Genomic DNA, 13,571 nt, shown 5'->3' with positions numbered 1-13,571 from the left:
ATCAGACCCTTGGTCCATCAAAGTCAATATTGTCTACTCAGACCAGCAGCAGCTCTCCAGGGTCTCAGACAGAGGTCTTTCACATCACCTACTTGCCTAGTCCCTTTAACTGGAGATGCCAGGGATTGAACCTGGGACTTTCTGCATGCCAAGCAGATGCTCTACTACTGAGCTACGGCCCTTCCCCAAATACACTTTCCTCCACCCAAGATGGGACTCGAACCCACAATCCCTGGCTTAGGAGGCCAGTGCCTTATCCATTAGGCCACTGGGGCTGCATACAAAGATGGAAGAGAAATAGCATTTGAAGACAAAGGGAGAGGGTGCAGCATAGGTTCGGTAGGCCAGATGTGGACTCCAAGCTCCCCACTGAAGACCAAAGGCCTGGAAGTGTCTCCATCGATAAGAAATTGGACACTATGGTATGAAGGCCCCAGCACCTGGGCCATAACCAATGCAACCCCATTTGGCATTCCCATAATTGAGAAACAAATGCTGTTACACCATACAGAATAAATGATACACATTAAGATGGAGACCAGCGCTAACAGTGCAATCCTAAAAACACTTTCCTGTGAGTAAGCCCCATTGAACAGACCTCTGTAGGGTTCTGAGTAGACCTGCTTTAGGGTAGCACTGTAACCTATATTAAAGGGAGAGTAAAGTAATAATGATAAGGGGAGGACACAGTTAGATATAAGTTCATTACATAGGGTTAGAAATACAGTCTTTCTGTACCACAGAAAAATACTAGAAATTCCACTATATTTTACAGGTGAAGGACCATATACATTAGCTTAAATTCAATTAATGATTCAGCTCTGTAGTTTAATTAGCACTGATGTTTCACAGATATTTTTTTAAATCATCAACTGTTTAGAATGAGCATAAGGGTCAAAATACAACTTAAAACCTTTTAAATAATTATATGATGACCTGAGAATCTGATTTCTATCTAAGTAAGTTTCAAGAACCCTTTTCTGCAATTAGTTGCCATCCATTGAGAAGAGCTCTTATGCTACCAAGGTTTAATTTGATGCCATCCATTGTTCCGGAGGGCATATCTGCCATACTCCATATGATGCTCAGCTCTCATTTTGTGGCCCAGGAGATGGTGAAGATCTTGTGTACAGTCTTCTAAAATGCCCCAACAATTTTTCAGTTCGAAGTAAATTTCCTCCCCAGCTTCTTTAAGGTTGGGAAACAATGGTTCAGATCCATAAAAGATCGACTTTTTGGTACCCAACAAGATATCAGAAAGTCTTGCAGAAACCAGCCACTTACACTTTAGCGTTATCAAAATCTCATGTTGCCTTCAATCAATTCTCACGTTTTAAACTGTTATTACATTTACCATGGTGAAAACTAATCAGTTGACTTGTTCCAGTTTCAAGAGCCAGTGTAGTGTAGTGGTTAAGGACGGTGGACTTTAATCTGGAGAACCGGGTTCAATTCCCCAATTCTCCACATGAAGCCTGCCAGGTGACCTTGGGTGAGTCACAGTTCTCTCATAACTCTCCCAGCCCCACCTGCCTCACAAGGTGCCTGTTGTGGGGAGAGGAAGGGATTATGATTGTGAACTACTTTGAGACTCCTTAAAGGTAGAGAAAAGAGGGATATAAAATCCAAGTCTTCTTCTTGACCACTGAAATTACTGAAATATATAGTCTTCTGTTGTTTTTCATGTGTCATTTTTAATACTTCTGCTATGGTTGGTATAGAAAATGTTATGAATCCTTTTCTGCATTTTTAGCTTTTGTCAGGGGTTTGTTGTTGTTTTTTGCTTTCAGACTAAGATTATTAAGTCACCCCTACAATATCTTTATTTCCTGTGGTTGCTCTTTAGATTTGACATGCATTCACTATTTCTTGTACCGCCAATTTGACTCAGGCACAGGTGTCACTGCTCAGATGATGGCAGGTCCTGTTAATCTAGTGCTGACTCCCTCCTTCCTAGTGTTGGAAACACCCCCCTGGCATGAATGACAAGTGTCATCCTCAGCACAGCTATATGTTTTTTTAAAAAAAAAATTATTGGTTTTTATAATATAAATTTTCCATATCAACAAACAACAATGAAAGTAATATGAAAATCTAGATCATAACTAATGTTGTTGTAATTATTTAGGTACTTAATAAAAATAAAAAATTAAGGAAAATTTTTTGACTTCCCCACCACCTCCGTCCGCCTCTTAATAAAGTATTCTATTCCATCGTGATATGATCTGATCTTAATTATTCTTATATCTCAATTAAATTTCATTTACAGTAGTCTATTAATATAATTAGTTACACTTCTTTGTGTTAATAATGTCATCTAATGTCATCTAGATCAGAGTAAAAGGTACTCTTCCATTACCCCCAGTCCTAATTCATATTCACAGTATTTCATCCAAGCCTCCCATTCCCCCATAAATCGTACATTGTCTTTTTGGTTTAAAGTAGCTGTAAGTTTTGCCATTTCCACCAGTTCAAACATTTTCATAATCCAGTCTTTTTTCCCAGGAGTATCTGCCCCTTTCCATTTTGCTGCATAGCACAGCTATATGTTGATGTCTGTAGATACTTTCTGAAAAAACGGTGTTTCCAGGCCCTAGCAGCATCACATCAGTACAGTGTTGTATGGGATATGGTGCAGAAAGCATTCAGTCTCATACACAGCACATGCAACTAAACTTTTGGAGGTATCTTGGACCTACCAAACAGTATCCTCACACAGAGATGCAAGCTCTGGGGTGACTTTGAGCACTTAGACAAAGAGCTAACCAAGTTTCACATCAAGTCCTAAACTGGGATAGCTATTTACCATTTATAACCAGGCAGGTAGTAATGTCTCCGTAACACAAAACGTAACATGAGACTTATGGATTTGTTTCTTGTTTTACTACAGTGGTTTCCTATCTCACCATCAGTTCTCCTCTCTGCCAAATGAATAGCACAAAGCACATAAGACCGAGCTGTTTTCCACATGGGGAAAGGCTTGTTTGGTTTCCCCGTTGCTCCTGCAGCTGCCAATACAGTGCAGCAGCAACTGGGCTTCCAGATGGTGGGTTTCCCTGCATTTTCTTTTCCTATGTCCCTATGACAGCTATTCTGTGCCCCCCCTCCCACAAACCCCACCAGGGACCCTTTCCAAGGGTTTAAAAAAATAATTGACATATCAATATCCTTATACAACCATATGTCAATTACCAATTCATAATGTCACATAATATCAATATGTCATTACCAAGTTTTGTAATACTCAGAAAAGACCCTCAGTGTCACAGGGGAAACACATGAAAACATGAAGCTGCCTTATACTGAATCAGACCCTTGGTCCATCAAAGTCAATATTGTCTACTGAGACTGGCAGCGGTTCTCCAGGGTCTTAGGCAGGGATCTTTCACATCACCTACCTGCCTAGTCCCTTTAACTGTAGATGCCGGGGATTGAACCTGGGACTTTCTGCATGCCAAGCGAATGCTCTACCACTGAGCCACAGACTGTGGACCAGGACGCAGAACATAGTGCTGATATAAGTGGGACTGGAAAAATTCATACTCTTCCAGCTACATGACAGTCATCCTGGCTTTGTTGTGCTATTTCAGAAAATATTGCAGCAAAACAGGTTTGGGAAACTTTGCAGAAAAGACAAGGAGAACACAGGAGGTGCATAATGGAAATCCATGACGACCTGGGGAAGAAGCGGGAGGGAGTTTGCTTCCCAATAGCATCCACACTGGGCAAACAAGCCATGTGTAAGTCACCAGAATCGGTGTATAAGCCAGAGCAAAATGAGTGCTCTTAAATATATATGTGTCTTATGGGAAAAAGAAAACATAACATCTAGAATGTAAAAACACAAATACAAAATTACTGCAGTTAACTCAGACATGGAAAATGCGATGTCAGGACATGATTCCTATAGTTAAAAGGAGTCTTAAGAAAGTTACCTCTCCACTGGCTGGTTGGTGCTGTTACTTTTCGATACAGAGAAGAGGAAGCCATTCTTCCTTGGGAAATTCCTTATGAATTGTAGGTTAGCATTTTTATCAGCAAATTATCTGTGTGAAGGGACAACACAGTGAAACAACTGTAAGTATTAATCTGCGAAGGGCCGGAAGCACAAAAAGTGTGTGTCTTGTCAGGAGAAGTTTAACCCTTTCAAATGAGCTAAGGGTACAAAAAAAAAAAACCTTCATAGTTCTGGTGGCTATAACTGGGACAGCATCAGCTTACTTCAGTGACAGTGCGTGTAGACCAATGGACATGTGCATTGGGCACAGAGCTACTTGCTAATATGCAACTCGCTTTGATGTCCCATCTAGGTGCATAAATTACAAGTCATTGTCAGGAATCACCCTGTTGGCCTAACAGGAATGTCAGGATCTGTTCATAATATCATAAGAAAAGCCATGCTGGATCAGACCAAGGCCCATCAAGTCCAGCAGTCTGTTCACACAGTGGCCAACCAGGGGCCTCTAGGAAGACCGCAAACAAAACAACTGTAGCAGCATTGTCCTGCCTGTCTTCCACAGCACCTGATATAATAGGCGTGCTCCTCTGATCATGGAGAGAATAGGTATGCATCATAACTAGTATCCATTTTAACTAGCAGCCATGAATACCCCTCTCGTCCATGAACATGTCCACTCCCCTCTTAAAGTCTTCCAAGTTGGCAGCCATCACCACACCTTGGGGCAGGGAGTTCCACAATTTAACTATGTGTTGTGTGAAGAAATACTTTTATCAGTTTTATCAGTTTTGAATCTCTCACCCTCCAGCTTCAGCAGATGACCCAGTGTTCTAGTATTATGAGAGAGGGAGAAAAGTTCCAAAGGCACAGCACCAACATGAAAAGATTGCAACCAAGGAAGCAGTTTATATGGTAATTGCAATAAAATATGTCAGAACAGAGATCCAAAAATCATGATCAGAAATGGGCCACAGTTAAAGCCAGTCACAGAAGAACTACCAGTAAAGCAAGAGTGAGAAGGAGCCAATAAAAACCTACCTGTAAAGATGGCCGTCATATGAGCACAAGGCAAAATGTAGGCTCAGGCATGACACTGGTCTGAAAATACATACATATAATCAGTCTCTGAGAAGAAGAAAAAACTACACAGGAGCTCAAGGCAGAGCTGAACAAAGGTCTGATGCATATACAAGCCTGGGTATTTCCTGAGGAGAATTTGGATTCATATCTAGGGTTGCCAGGTCCTTCTTCGCCACTGGCGGGAAGTTTTTGGGGTGGAGCCTGAGGAGGGCGGGGTTTGGGGAGGGGAGGGACTTCAATGCCATAGAGTCCAATGGCCAAAGAAGCCATTTTCTCCAGGTGAACTGATCTCTATCGGCTGCAGATCAGTTGTAATAGCAGGAGATCTCCAGCTAGTTCCTGGAGGTTGGCAACCCTATTCATATCTCCAGTTCAAGGCTAGCCATTCTTGACAGATTTTAGTTTAATGGTCACCCAAAGAGTTTATAACAGGTATATGAGTAATTCACAAATATAGGATTGCTGCAAAAAAGGTTTTAAAAACTGGACTCTAGGATTTCTGAATCCTAAGCCCCCGGATTTCAAAATTCACCTTGCTTTCAATGAATCAATGTGGGAGGGGTTGTGGCTCAGTGGTAGAACATCTGCTTTGCATGCAGAAGATCCTCGGTCCAATCCCTGGCATTTCCAGTTAAACGGACGAGGTGAAAGTCCTCCTCCTGAAACCCTGGACAGCTGCTGCCAGTCTGAGCTTGACCAATTGTTTGATTCAGTATAAGGCAGCTTTATGTGTTCACATGTGTGTTCAACCCATTTACAAACCATGTTTACATAAACAAAGACTATTATCATAATTGTTTATAATTTTCACACAACCCAAACTTAGTACAGATTGAGTATCCCTTATCAGGACATCTGATATCCAGGCTGACCTGAAAACCAGTCTTTTTGAGCCAGCATGCTGGCATTACTCACAGGCCTTCAGCAGCACACCAGTTTGCTTTCTGATGGTTCAGTGCACACAAAATCATTTAAAATATCGTTTAAGGACATTCAGGCTGTGTCTATAAAGTGTATATAAAACATATCTAAAACATCAATGCATTTGGTGTTTAGACTTGGGTCCCTTCCCCAAGATTTCTCATTATTTATTACTTAAGGATAGCCCAGCACAAACAGATGTGGCCCTAGTGCGCTACCTATTAAAGGACAGTAATGCGTACACAACATTGACATAGCAAGATTCTTGGAAACCTCTCTAGGTGCTCTGCGCCAAGCTCCTCCACAGAGTCAGTCTATCAAACTGATTACATAGCACTTTAAGACTTAGAGGTTTTAACCAGTTTATTGATATCCTATCGTTCAAAGATTGTATTTTAATCACTGAATATATAGCACTTTAAGACTCAGAGGTTTTAACTAGGTTATTGATATCTTACTGTTCAAAGATTGTATTTTAACAATTGAATATAGTATTTAAAAGATTTATGCCAATAAAGGTTTGATTTTATTTTATATTGTTTAAAGACATTCAGGCTATGTCTATAAAGTGTATATAAAACATATATAAAACATCAATGCATTTGGTGTTTAGACTTGGGTCCCTTCCCCAAGATTTCTCATTATGTGTATGCAAATGTTCCAAAATACAGAAAGATCCTAAATACAGATCACTTGAGGTCCCAAGCGTTCTGGATAAGGGAAACTGTCAGATTCTAGGACTCCGTTGCCTCTCAGGAATCATCAACTTCACTCCAGACGTTAGCAGAGAGTTAAAGTAGAATTTATTTGAAAGGAAGGGTACAGTAATCCATGAAACACAACGTTACAATGGCGCAAAATCATTTGGAGGGCATTCTTATAGAGTACACAAGCTAGAATGTTTACAAGTAAAAGCTTTGAAATGCAAAACATCAGAGGTTCCCCAACACCAAGAGAGAGAATTCACACCTTAAGATCAGAGCAGGATTACAATCAGGAAGTCACTTTGAAATGGAGATCTCTCGAGCTTTTGGCTGTTGCCTCTTCCTTCCTTTCTCTTTCCCACGGGAAGGAGAGGTGAAACAAAAGTCACCCCGCTATCCAGGGTCCGATTGCATGCCCTCACTGACACTCCGCCTCCCCAAAGGCCCCCCCCCCCAGATCTCCTGGTTTGTCAGGGTAATGGCGATGGAAAGCCGCTACAAGGGTTGGAGCCTGTACGTGAACAGCGGACACCCACTCATCGTGACTGGAATTTAAATGTTTCCAACGCACAAGATATTCCAGTCGGCCCCTGCGCCTCCGAGAATCGAGCACCCTGGAGATTTCAAAGTGCTGTTCGCCCTGCACCATGATGGGAGTTGCCGCTTCGGGTTCGGGGTGCCATTCTGGTGCTTGTAGAAAGGGTTTTAGCAGACTCACGTGAAACACTGGGTGTACCCCTTGTAAGGATTTGGGTAGTTCCAACTCCACCGTAACCTCATTGATAACTCGGGAGATAGGAAACGGACCCACAAATCGTTGACCCAATTTTTTACACGGGCGTAAAGACCTGAGGTTCTTAGTGGAAAGATGCACCTTCCCTCCGACCCTCAATTCCCACTGAGGTGCTCTGTGTTTGTCTGCTTGTACTTTGTACCTGTCTTTAGCCTGTTCCAGGTTTTTTACAAGCCAGGGCCAAGTGTTCCTCACTGTGTGAGCCCATTTAGACACCTCGGGGGGATCGCCTTCTGGTGGGGTAGGTACAGCCCCTAATGGTCCAAAATCCATCCCATAAACTGCTTTGAATGGGCTCATCCCGGTTGCAGAGTGTACCGAGTTATTGTAGGCATACTCTGCCAGTGGCAGCAGATCAACCCAATTGTCTTGGTGATAATTAACAAAACAACGCAAATAACATTCTATCACCGCATTGACCCTTTCGGTCTGCCCATCCGTCTGGGGGTGATAGGCAGATGACACACCCAACTGCACACCTACAATTCCTAAGAACGCTTTCCAGAACTTAGACACAAACACCGAGGCTCTGTCCGAAATTATCTTCTTCGGAAATCCGTGTAGTTTAAATATGGTATGTATGAATAAACGAGCCAATTTGTGTGCAGATGGCATCCCTTCGCACGGCACGAGATGAACTTGCTTAGAGAAAAGATCCGTGATTACCCACAGGACAGTCTTCCCCTGACTGGACGGGAGGTCTGTTATGAAGTCCATCCCAATCACTTGCCAGGGTGCCTCGGGAGTTTCTAGGGGCTTTAGTAATCCCGGGGGTTTTCCCATCAAACGTTTACTAGTTGCGCACACAGGGCAGGATTTGATAAATACCTCGATGTCTTGGCGCATCCCAGGCCACCAAAACTGTCTTCTTATTAGGTGCAAGGATTTAACAAACCCAAAATGTCCCCCTATAGGTGAACTGTGGCTCAGTTCCAATACTTCTCGCCTCAGTTCCCTGGGCACGTAATGTTTGTTCTTACAGAGACCGTTTTTGTCCGTCACCTGGGATGGGATAGATTCTTCCTCCCGCTCCCGCTGAAGAGCCTCCCCCCACCTTGTCTTGACTACCTCCGGGAGGCTTTCTGGAACTGCCCAGAGGCGGGGAATGGCAGCATCCGACCCCGGCAAGGAGGTGGGTACTGGCCCTTCAGCCTGGTCCCTTCGCTCTATTTGGGAAATTTCCCCCCCCTCCCCAGCGGTTGTGGTCGAAGGTTCCCCGGGGACTGCTGGGGATGAGGAGGTGGGAGCGACCACTTCTCGAGGAGGACTCGAACTCGAGTCTTGTGCCGCCGCGCGGCTTTGTGCTCTGGTCAGAACTCCTGCACTATTCCCCTCTGGAGTCAAACCCAGGTGTTCCCGTGTGAAAAGAGAACCCACCGGCCGCTCAACCTGACACTCATATTGCGGCATGCGAGACAGTCCGTCTGCTAAGCAGTTTTCTTTCCCAGGCATGTGTTTGATGGTAAAATGAAACTTAGAGAAAAAGGTTGACCAACGCACTTGTTTGGCGGACAGCTTCCGCTGACCCAAAATCGATTCGAGGTTACGGTGATCTGTACAGACCACAAAGGGCTCGGCCGCTCCCTCCAGGAACTGTCGCCAAACCGTGAGGGCATGTTTAATTGCCATGGCCTCCTTTTCCCCAATCGGCCAGTTGAGTTCAGGGCCAGAGAACTTCTTAGAAAAATATGCGCAGGGTCTAAGTCTCCCTTGATCATCCCTCTGAAGGAGTGCGCCTCCCATCGCCTTGTCCGAGGCATCTACCTGTAAGGTGAATGGCCTGGAGCAATCTGGGTGCGCCAGAATGGGTTCAGAGGTAAAGCGCTCCTTAAGAGTTTCAAAAGCCGCCTGACACCTGGCGGTCCAAGGTACCTGGTATTGTGCAAAGGTGGCCTCTTGCCCCTTCCCCTTGGTTTTAAGCAAATCAGTAATAGGCAAAGCTATTTGAGCGAAATCCTGAATAAAACTTCTATAAAAGTTCGCAAACCCCAAAAACTGCTGAACCTGTTTGCGAGTTCTGGGAGGTTCCCATTCTAACACTGCCTGCACTTTCTCCGGATCCATGCTTAACCCTTGGGGAGATATCACATAACCCAAAAATGACAATTGGTCCTGGTTGAATGCACATTTTGATAACTTAGCATACAAATGATTGTCTCTTAGACGACGCAACACCTCCCGCACCAATTCTCTGTGCTCTGCGGGATCCTTGGAGTAAATCAGCAAATCGTCGAGAAAGACTATTACACCTTGAAATAGGAGATCGTGTAGAATCTCATTAATTAATTGCATGAAGCACGAGGGCCCCCCCGACAGACCGAATGGCATGACTAAAAATTCAAACAAACCATAACAACAAGAAAAGGCTGTCTTAGCTTCATCCCCCTCCTTGATCCGGACCCTGTAGTAGGCTTCCGCCAGGTCAATTTTCGAGAAAACACAACCCTCCTGTAACGCGCTCAGGAGGTCCGGGATTAAGGGAAGGGGGTAGGCATTAGTTTCAGTAATCGCGTTAAGCCCCCTATAGTCTACACACAGTCTGAGATCAGATGTACCTTTCTTCTTCACAAAGAAGCAGGGAGAAGAAAATGCAGCCTTGGACGGCCGTATGAAACCCCGCTTCAAGTTCTTGTCCAGAAATTCTCGCAGCACTGCTTTCTCTTGGGGACTCATGGAATAAACTCGGGCCTTGGACGGTTTAACGTCCTTAATCAGTTCGATGGCACAATCCGTAGTGCGATGAGGAGGCAATAAGTCACAGTCCGTCCCCTCAAATACATCTGCGAAATCACTATATTCTGGGGGCAACGTGGGTTCCTCCAAGGCAGCTGCGCTTCCCCCTCCGGGTAAGTCATCCCGGCTGTGTTTTTCGCACTGGGAAGCTCCAAACACCACCCGCCTTTGTTCCCAGTCAATGCTCGGGTTATGCCCCGCCAACCAATTGATGCCGAGAACCACCGGGTAGGAAATCTTAGGAACTACCGTGAAGTGGATCTGTTCCCAGTGGTTTCCCACCCCCAGCCACATCTTGCGAGTGTGCAAATGAACCGGCCCTCCCCGCAGGTCACTCCCATCCATTTGGTGGAAATGTAAGGGCTGGTCCAGTTCTCGAGTCCCAATTTTCAGGCGTTCTACCACCGCCTGATCAATTAGGGTCCGGGAGCACCCGGAGTCCACGATAGCCACAACGGCCACCGGTTCCCCCCCTTGGGGGTTTCGTAACACAACAGGTATCAACAATGTCTCTCCCTGATCACTCACCCTACATGGAGCCGGTTTGGTTTCTTCCGAGGGTGCCCTCTGTGCCGGTTCCCTCACAGAAGGCCGTCCTCGTTTTTTGCCGGTGAGGGGCTTCGGAAACTATCTCGGGTACAATGGTTGTGGAAATCCGATGAGGTTTCAGCTTGCAGGGCCGCCGCCCCACGGCGACCGTTCGTCCCCTCCGCTCTCCTGTGCTCCAGATTCCGAGGTGGTGTCGCCTCCCGCTCTTGTGTCGCCCTGTTGCTCGTCCCTTCTGACGGCGTGTTGGTACATTTTGCTGCAAAATGGCCCATCTTCCCACACTGAAGACAAGCTCCCTCCCTGAACCGACGTGCCCTGTCGAGACTGTAGACTCCTCGATGTCTTCCCTCTCGCCGGGAGCCTGCTGCGTTGTCCCCTCTCGCGGGCGGGATAGGGATCGTCTTCGAAGGACGATCCTTGGAGAACTGGAGGGTAAGCTTGCGATTCTCCACCAGGGCCGCCAAACTTACCCACCCCTCTACCGACTCTGGATCTCCCAAAGTCAAACAGCCATCCAGCACTTCCCACCGCAACCCTTCGCGGAAATGCTGGACCTTGGTGGCCTCGCTCCAATCCCGTATCTTGCACGACAAAGATAAAAAGTCCTGTGTATACTCACTTACTGAGCGGGTTCCCTGCTTCAAACGACGCATGGCAATCTTTGCCTTTTCCCCCCGGTGGGGGTCTTCGAACCGGCGTCGCAGAGCGGACAAGAACTCATCCAGGGAGGCCAAAACCCTAGGCATAGTTTCTGCCGCTGTCACTGCCCATTCCACGGCCTCTTTCTCCAGCAGGCTGATCACATACCTGACTCGAGCTTCTTCCGAGGCAAAGGTCTCCCCCTGGTCCTTCATGAAGCCGGAGATTTGGAGTAAGAAGTGAGGCAACTGTGAGCTGGATCCGTCGAAAGATACCTTCAGGTCTCTGGCCGTAGGGCGTCTGGGCGTGGGAGTCTCCCCAACAACGAGCGGCCCTGTAGTCGGCCGCGAATCCGTTTGGGGTGGTTGCACTGGCTGTCCAAGCCCCCTCACTGCCCCTAGAACAGCTGCCAGGTCCCGCTGCAAGGTGTCTAGCTGAGTCTGCAGGTCCCGATTCTGCAGAACGAGCATCTGATTCTGTCCGCGTATCAGAGTGGCCGCTTCTGCAGTGAGGGTAGGGGTGTGAGCGAGCGTGGGGTCCTTCCACCCTTCCCCTTCTCCATACCAAGCGGCCAGCGGTCCCCGGTAGAAGTCGCCTCCTGGTTCTGACGCTGCTCTCTGTCGCTGCCCGGCCCCCGAGAGTCGGGGGGTCCACGTCAGCCTCCCAGGGACATCGGTAGGCCCGGGTGGGCGCTGCTGCTCCGGGGTCGCTTCTCCTTGGCCAACCTCAATATCAGCGGGAGTCTGCCGAAGCTCCTCTCCCGCGTTGAGCGGCACCGAGGGTGGTACCGACATCCTAATACTATTTCTAACCCGAAAACAAAAAAGGTTGGGATTGTAACGTACTGTCAGATTCTAGGACTCCGTTGCCTCTCAGGAATCATCAACTTCACTCCAGACGTTAGCAGAGAGTTAAAGTAGAATTTATTTGAAAGGAAGGGTACAGTAATCCATGAAACACAACGTTACAATGGCGCAAAATCATTTGGAGGGCATTCTTATAGAGTACACAAGCTAGAATGTTTACAAGTAAAAGCTTTGAAATGCAAAACATCAGAGGTTCCCCAACACCAAGAGAGAGAATTCACACCTTAAGATCAGAGCAGGATTACAATCAGGAAGTCACTTTGAAATGGAGATCTCTCGAGCTTTTGGCTGTTGCCTCTTCCTTCCTTTCTCTTTCCCACGGGAAGGAGAGGTGAAACAAAAGTCACCCCGCTATCCAGGGTCCGATTGCATGCCCTCACTGACAGAAACTCAACCTGTATACTTCTCTACTTTGATTATTTTATACCAAGAATATCCATCCATATTATATTTTAAGTGGTACTACAATAGGGTTGCCAGTTCCCTCTTCACCACCAGCAGGAGGTTTTTGGGGTAGAGCCTGAGGACGGCAGGGTTTGGGGGAGGGGAGGGACTTCATTGCCATAGAGGCCAATGGCCAAAGCTGCCATTTTCTCCAGGGGAGCTGATCTCTGTCGGCTGGAGATCAATTGTAATAGCAGGAGATCTCCAGCTAGTACCTGGAGGTTGGCAACCCTATACTGCAGTGAGGTGGCAAGTACAACACACATCCATATTGACTTTCAGTTCTGCTACGTTAAAACCACAAATCCCATGTTACAGTGTACTGTGAGCAACACATAAGTGTACAAAACCATCTAGGGCCTTTCCTTGCCACTAGGAATTGGAACTATTAAATGAACCGATGTGCAGCTAGAACCTGCCAAAATACAAATTGGCAGCCAGACTTTCCTTGGAAGTCTGTTGCTCAAGATCAAAAAATGGAACTGCAAAACAGAATCCCTCCTTCAGGCTTCTCACATCCCAACACAACAGTCAGCCTGTCTGCAAAAGAAAAGAGAAAGGCAGCTCTTCTGCACAGAATACCTGGATTCAAAATTCATCATAGCCATTAAATCCTTTGTGAGCCTTGATTGAATTACTATGTCTCAGCTTTAGTACCTAGCTATTATAAAAACCCAAAAATGAATAAAAGCCTCCTACCTCTTGGTGCAGGCTGGACTTATCAGTATGCCAAGTATGCTTTAGAGTAGCAACCCAACCAGACTGGAAGTCCTGCTCTAACATTAATAGCATGGGGCTTTTCCAGTGTGCCTGATCTTTGCATTGGGCTCCTTATCACTTCTCTTCTGTTCAGAATTCAGCAGGTAAAACCTCTTTATCAAACT

At 46.0% G+C, this 13,571-nt stretch overlaps 1 non-coding gene across 1 annotated transcript; it reads right to left on the bottom strand.

Moving 5' to 3' along the window:
- Positions 1-202: 202 nt before the first annotated feature.
- On the bottom strand, positions 203-275 carry TRNAR-CCU (transfer RNA arginine (anticodon CCU)). The gene has a single exon. It is a non-coding gene; the product is annotated as a tRNA-Arg (tRNA).
- Positions 276-13,571: the final 13,296 nt, after the last annotated feature.

This window comes from Euleptes europaea, chromosome 1 (genome assembly GCF_029931775.1).
Source record: "Euleptes europaea isolate rEulEur1 chromosome 1, rEulEur1.hap1, whole genome shotgun sequence".
In the NCBI taxonomy this organism is placed as follows: domain Eukaryota; kingdom Metazoa; phylum Chordata; class Lepidosauria; order Squamata; family Sphaerodactylidae; genus Euleptes; species Euleptes europaea.
The sequence above is the reverse complement of the archived record's forward strand: the minus strand, read 5'-3'. Positions and strand labels throughout refer to the sequence as shown.